Below are 8,014 nucleotides of genomic sequence, written 5' to 3' on the forward strand. Positions count from 1 at the left end.
CCCCGGTATATCACCGAAGTGAACTACCTTCTTGTATTGAAGGCGATGAGACAAAAGCTATCTTGGGCTCATTACGGTGATGTACATACAAGCCATCTCGGTGATGGGACGATCGCATGAGTAGCTAATTCCCCGGTATATCACCGAAGTGAACTACCTTCTTGTGTTGAAAGTGATGAGAAAGAAAATACCTTGGGTGTAATATTGGCGTTGGGTCTATTGCACGACACTTAGAAGACTTTACTTCCAAGCATAGGTCTTTTTAGGACAAAACTTAAATTGGGAGACTTTACTCTCAAGTTTGGAAGACTTGAATTCCAAAATAAAACATTAGGAGGACTCGACTCTCCTGGGAGTGCCAAAGCTCAAGGCTTTTATTCACTCAGCTACTTCCCACATAACAAGTTTTTATGCTTATATTGTGAAAAGGTAGGAAGTGGAAACTACCTTTCCATTAGTTGATAGAACAAAAGGGTGCCATAGCTTTTGGCTATGGCGTGTGTTATCTAGCAACACTAGCATGAAGCCATTGCTCTTCATCAAGAAGATAGCACACTGTGAAGCTCGTTGGCTCCTCTTCACATGGTACTGTACATCTTAAAATGATGCAAGTATGAAATGGTGTAGATTAGGAAGTCTCCTACACCAAGTAATGCGACATTCGGGAGACTTGACTCCCTATCATGGATGGACTTGAGTCATCCGGAAGTGTTAAAGATTAGAGCTTTAAACACTTGGTTTTGGTGCACCACATGGAAGACTTTAACTTCCATTCTAAAGTTTCAATTTTTCTTTTGATTTTATCATTTTGAGCACAAAATCATTTGAAAAATGAAAGACTTTACTTTCATTTTGAAATTTGTAAGTACGAAATAAAAGGAAGACTTTACTTCCTTAAATTTGAAGCACAGGGAAAAGACTTTACTTTTCCCTTTGAAAATACAAGTTAATTAGCATTTAAGTGTTAAAGATGTGGATTAACGTAATGGTAAGACTTGTTCCAAAAATTAGTTTTCATCAACATTGCAACTTCAATCTTTGAAAGGTATTTTTGACAAAAGTTTAATCCAAAAAGTTTAAAATGACTCGAGATTTACTCTCTCCCCTACATTTAGTTTGATGCAATGCCCTCATTGTATTAAACGATAGAATTAGAAAAATTGAAGGACATTTTGAAATAGAATAGAAGAGAAAAGAAAATAAAACCGGATTAGATCAGATGATCTTTGTTGTCACCATTCGGAAAATACTTAGTCACCAAAAAATTCAAGTCGATGAGCTTGACACCTGAACTTAATGTCAGGCTTGGATCAATCATCAAAAGGTGTATCCTGCCACTAAGAATCACAACAAGCAAAAGAAAAATACAAACATCTACAATATTATCCACGCTCGCACGACTGTCGAATTATTACAAACATGAGTGTGATAATGTGTGAGAGTAGCAATAAAAGCGCACTACCTCATACCAAATCAATAATCCCAAGTATTCACACACAATGATTAAATCAATTAAAGTTACATGCCAATTCATAAAAATAATTTGTTTCACAAATCATTATGAAGATTAATTACCAATTACCCATTGTGTGTCGGATGTACCGTCTAGATGTTCCTTCCTTGATAGTCATCATAGCCAAAATGAGGCATATGAAGTTTCTCTGACTCATAGAAATTCACCCTCAAGAACTTTGCAATTTTCGTCACGTAGTGACCACCAACACTTGGAAGCGTAGACTTTTCTCCACTTGCATCAAATAGATAACTTGCGATGACGTTGGGAATATGAACATGCTTGTGCTTGTGAATTCGATGAACCAACCAAATATCAAGCAATGTCATCTTATCAACATCTTCCGTATGTTGAAAAACCGATTTAGAAAAGAACCTTTGGAAATGCACCTAAGTGTGGGTGTTGCGAGTGTACTAGAAACTTGATTGGCGGGTGTAAATTCGACATTACTAATTTTGTTCCACACCCTCCTTGGATCAAACTCGCTCGGATTGAAAGTTTCACACTTTGCCAAGTACATGAAGGTAACATAAGGTGAGGAATCATGGTAGAGACCTAGACACTCCATAAATTGGCTCATGTTTAGCTGCCTTTCCTCTCCCCCTAATCTAAATGTGAGGTAAGTATCTAACCATGGAGAACGGACCTTGAAATGGACCCTCAAGGTTTTTAGGAATTCACGGGTTAACAAAGGGTAAACCTCCTCTTGGATGTAAAGTAATGGCTCCCAAGGGTACATGACTTTGTGAAAGTACTCAACCTTAAACGCATCCTGAATCTAATGTCCTAACTCTGCTAATTACAATTCAGTCCAATAAATGTACTTGGCCTGGCACACCGGCATGTTTATCCTATTCACCATCCTAGATCTCAAAGTTTCATCACGCAAAATCACTTGAAACCATTCATGAACATCGGTTGACTTTGCAAGTCTCTTTCCTCTTTTGTGACCCTGAAATCGATTCAACAAACAACAAACGCAAGGATGGTTTCGTAATGTTAGCACAAAGCAAATATTTCACATTCAAAATTTGATTGGGGCATCATTCCCCCTACATTTAATTTGATGGCAAAAGCTTTACAACACATGATCATGGTCAACATGGTTAAATTGCAAAAAGTCAAACCCTAGTCAAAGTTCAAAAGTCAATGTAAGCATAAGACTAGGAGCATGCATTTTAGTGTAGCAATTAGTCATACCATCATAATTACATTCACAAAAAAATAATCTTCAATTGCAAAGGTACCCCAAATTGGTCAAACAAAGTCAAAGTCCAAGAGTCAAGAACCTTAATTTCAAATTTACGACATAGAAGCATGAAAGTTGGATTCTTTTTTATCTAGACATGTTATACAAGCATATAATAACCAATTGCATCATTAAATTCTCAATTAAACATCAAATTCAAAAACCCCCAAATTGAGATGAACCTTAGAAATTCAAAGTTTAAATTTGTGAAATCAAACATGCAAATCACGTTAGGAAACATTAGACTAACTAGAATCTATCACCAATTTAGCACAATCATCATCAATTGCTTAGAAATCTAGAAACAAGTAGAAGCAAGAACATGTCAAGAATCATGCAATAATTCAAAAGTAGAAATGAATGAAGCATAGATCTTACTTTGCTCATGTTAAAAGATGATAAGAATGAAAGAAATCTTCACAAAAGATGTTAATTTGGTGCTAGGGTTCGAATTAGATGAGACTTGGCCATTATGTGAGAGAATAAATGAAGTGGTGTTTAAAATTCAGCTTTTATAATTTGAATCAGGTAGGTGCGCCACACCTTGATTAGGTGCGCTGCTCCTTTGCATGAAAAGCTCAGGGGCACCGAACCTTATAGGTGGTGCGCCGCACCTTATAACGTGTGAAAAGATGTTTGGTGACTGATGTTGATTTTTGTAAAAATGGGCAAATGGTGCGCCGCACCTTTACACTGGTGAGCTTTTCCTTTGATTTTTCCCAACATTCACTCAAATACTTAACCATTTTCAGCTGAAACATTAACTAAACATTTATTTTTAGTTTTTTTTCACTATCCCATATGAATGAAATGCAACTAGATGCAAATGCAAGCTAACAAAAATAATATCATACAAATCTAAATGAAACACAATCTAAAATGAACAAGTATAGCACAAATGTGATTGTTTTGGTCTAGGGTCTATCACTTGACCTGTTTTAGCGCAAGGGTGTTACTTTGGGTAGGGCTTGATGTCATCAAGTTCGAAAGCATTGATTTCATCATTATAAACCTTTAGCCTATGACCGTTCACTTTGAAAGTATTACCATTCCCAAACAATTCTACATAACCCCTAGGGTAAGCTCTCTTGACAATATATGGACCCGTCCATCTAGACTTTAGCTTACCGAGCGAAAACTTAAATCTGGAATTAAACACTAGAACCTTGTCATTCGGGTGAAATTCCTTAGGATCTTAAAGTCAGGCATCATGCCATCGCTTAATTCTCTCTTTGTATGCCAAAGAGTTATCGTATGCTTCCAACCTAAGTTCTTCTAATTCATGGAGTTGCATGACCCATTTTTCCTTAGCTCGTTATAGGTCTAGGTTTACTTCCTTAATTGCCCAAAATGCTCCATGCTCAACCTCCACCGGGAGGTGACATACTTTCCCATAAACTAGACGAAATGGTGTGGTGCCTATTGGTGTCTTGTATGCAGTTCTAAACGCCCATAAGCCATCGTCAAGTTTGGTTGACTAAACCTTAGGGTTATTGTTAACCGTCTTTTCCAAAAATCTTTTCAAGGCACGATTCGTATTCTCCACTTGACCACTCGTTTGAGGGTGGTAAGGGGTGGAGAAACGATGTGTAACACCATATTTTTCCATCACTTTTTCCATAAGACTTTTAGCAAAGTGTGTTCCTAGATCCGAGATCAATGCCTTTGGTAGTCCAAATCTAGCAAACAAACTCTTCAAAAACTTAACAACTACCCTAGCGTCATTTGTTGGCAAGACTTTGGCCTCGGCCCATTTTGAAACATAATCTACCGCAACCAAAAATGGACCCATAAAGTCTAGGCCCCATACATCAAATATCTCACATATTTGAATGCTGGTTTGAGGCAATTCGTCCCTCTTTCAAATGGATCTGGACATTTGGCAAGAATCGCATCTTTTTACCAACTCGTGGGCGTTTTTAAATATCATGGGCCACTAAAAACCGAAATCAAACACCTTTTGGCGGTGTGATTCGGCCCAAAATGACCACCCGTGGGCCCACTATGACAACTTCTCAAAATCTCTCGGTCCTCTTGTCCATACACACACCTCTGGATTACTTGATCCGCCCCAATGCGGAACAAGTCCGGGTCTTCCCAAAAATAGTACCTTAGGTCATTGAAAAACTTTTTCTTTTGTTGTTGATATGAAAGTCCTTTTTGTAAAACATTTGAGGCTAAGTAGTTTGCAAAATCGGTAAACCATGGTACTTCATCGACTTGATCAACCCTCATTAAATGCTCATCCGAGAAAGTATCTCGAATTTTGGACTCGTCTAAAGGTTGAAGCTCGGGGTTGTCTAGTCTCGATAAGTGGTCCGCGGCCACATTCTCGGCTCCCTTTTTATCCTTTATTTCTATTTCAAACTCTTGCAAAAGTAGAACCCAATGAATCATACAATGTTTTGCGTCTTGTTTTTGAAAAAGATACTTTAACGCGGAGTGATCCGTGTAGACAATCGTCTTTGAAAGTACAAGATAAGACCGAAACTTATCGAAAGCGAACACCACCGCGAGAAGCTCTTTCTAGGTAGTGGTGTAATTCAATTGGGCCCCATTTAGGGTCTTGTTTGCATAATAAATCGGTCTAAAGTGTTGGTCAACTCTTTGATCAAGCACCACACCATGTGCATAATCGCTCACATCGCACATTAATTCAAAGTCTTTATCCCAATCGGGAGAGATAAGAATTGGCGGATTAATGAGCTTTTCTTTCAACAAGTTAAATGACTCGGTGCATTTATCATCAAACAAGAAAGGTTGGTCCTTTTCTAACAATTTGGTCATGGGGCGGGCAATTTTTGAAAAATCCTTTATGAACCGCCGATAAAAACCCGCATGCCCAATAAAACTTCAGATTGCTTTCACATCTGATGGTTTAGGTAAGTCTTTAATCACACTAATTTTAGCTTTACCTCAATTCCCACCTTTGAAATTTTATGACCCAACACTACCCCCTCGTTGACCATGAAGTGACATTTCTTCCAATTTAAAACCAAATTTGCATTTTCACAACGAGTCAACATTTTATTCAATTTTTGAAGGCAATGGTCAAACGAGTCTCCGAACACCGAAAAGTCATCCATGAATACCTCCATAGTGTCCTCAACCATATAGGAAAAGATAGAAAGCATGCATATTTGGAATGTCCCCGGGGCGTTACACAACCCAAAGGGCATTCTCCGATAAGCAAATGTACCATAGGGACATGTAAAGGTCATCTTTTCTTGATCCTCGGGGTCTATCGGGATTTGTATGTATCCCAAAAACCCGTCAAGAAAGCAATAGAACTCTCTCCCAGTTCCAGCTAGACGTTCGATCATTTGATCGATGTATCAGAGTGGGAAATGGTCTTTTCTTGTTGCATCGTTTTGACGCCTATAGTCGATGCATACCTGCCATCTCGTGATTTTTCGGGTTGGGAAAAGTTCATTTTGGTCATATAAGATCACCGTGGTCCCACCTTTTTTGGTCACCACTTGCACGGGACTCACCCATGGTGAATCGGATATTGGGTAGATAAGGCCTGCGTCCAACAATTTAATCGCTTCTTTTTTTACTACCTCTTTCATGTTTGGGTTAAGCCTCCGTTGTCTTTGGACAACCGGTTTAAAATTCCCTTCCATGAGGATTTTGTGTTTGCAATATGATAGATTGATCCTCGGGATGTCCGTGGTCTTCCATGCTATGGCCGTGTGATTGGACTTAATGAGTGAAACAAGTCGTGTCTTTTGGTCTTGGGTGAGTCTCGAAGAGATAATCACTGGAAGTTGGTTTGCCTCCTTGAGATATGCATATTCAAGATGCTTGGGGAGCTCTTTTAGCTCAAGAGTGGGAGGTTCTTCCCATGAAGACTTGATTTGAAATCTATCTTCGTTAGGATTAGCCTCAAATGACTCTTCTCGAGTAGTCTCACATTCAAATTCACTTTCATCAACATTGACATTCATCAAATCCCTAAAGTCGACCTCTAAATCCACAATTTCATTATCATAAAGTGGGTTGAACCCAGTGGTATCAACCTCTAAAAGCTTTTCAAGCTCTTCATCTACATAAAGGTTAATATGGTCAAGGGCATAACACTCATTATCATTAGTGTTACTTGGTTGCTTCATAGCTTCTCGGATATTGATAGGCACACGCTCTTCACCAACTCTAATGTTGAGTTGGTTGCGTTGTACCAAAATGATGGTGTCGGCGGTCGCTAAAAATGGTCTTCCTAAGATGAGGGGAATTTGAAGGTCCTCCTTCATCTCCATGATCACAAAATCAACCGGGAACACCAACGTGTCAATGCTAACCAAGATGTCCTTGACGATGCCAATAGCTGTATCAAACGAATGGTTGGCCAATCTTATCGTAATTCGGGTCGACTTATGAGGTCCAAGGCCAAGTCTCTCGTAGAGTGAATGGGGCATTAGGTTAATGCTTGCACCCAAGTCGGCAAGTGCATTGAACACTTCCGAGTCACCAAACTTGCAAAGGAAAACAAATTTTTCCGGATCTCCTAACTTTTTAGGGATCCTTGGCCTTGATGCAAGAAGTTTTTTGCACTCCTATTCGATAAATAAAGATGTTTCATCATAATATTTACCCCTTTGAGAAATTAGCTCCTTGATGAAACGACCGTAATTCGGCATCCCTTTTAGCACATCGGTAATTAGCAAGTGAAAGAAACATTTTTCATCATATCTTGAAACTTTTTGTATTGAGCTGCCAACTTGTCCTTCTTTAAAGAATTCTGATATGGCACCGGCCTTGTAACCTTCAAAGGATCATTACCCTTTGTCTTACCCTTCTCATCATTACCTTTAACCCCGGTTGGGTCAACCTTTTCATTACCCTTCTCCTTGCTAACCCCGATCTCTTCTTCAATAAAACTTGGTAGTGGTTCTTGGGTGATAAAGGGTAGTGGGTGGGGATCTTCAATTCCTTCATTCAAGGTTAGACTGCTTTAAGTGGTTATGGTATTGACATTCTCATTTCGGCTTGGGTAGTTAAAGTTTTGATTGGTGCTTTCTATTGGAATGACCCTTGTGTTATTGTTGTTTTGGTTTTGTTGTCGGTTGTTGTTGTAATTGTTAATTGGGTTGACTTGTGTGTTTAAAGGTAAAGTGCCTTGAGGTCTTTTGAAAACTTGCTTTGAAAGTCTTCCAACGGTACTCTCTAGGTTTTGAAATGAGGCTTGTTGATGTTTCAATTGTTGCTTCAAGAACTCATTCTCCTTTAACAAAAATGCCTCGGTGGTTTCC

The sequence above is a fragment of the Rutidosis leptorrhynchoides genome, chromosome 1 (assembly GCF_046630445.1).
Source record: "Rutidosis leptorrhynchoides isolate AG116_Rl617_1_P2 chromosome 1, CSIRO_AGI_Rlap_v1, whole genome shotgun sequence".
Lineage (NCBI taxonomy): Eukaryota > Viridiplantae > Streptophyta > Magnoliopsida > Asterales > Asteraceae > Rutidosis > Rutidosis leptorrhynchoides.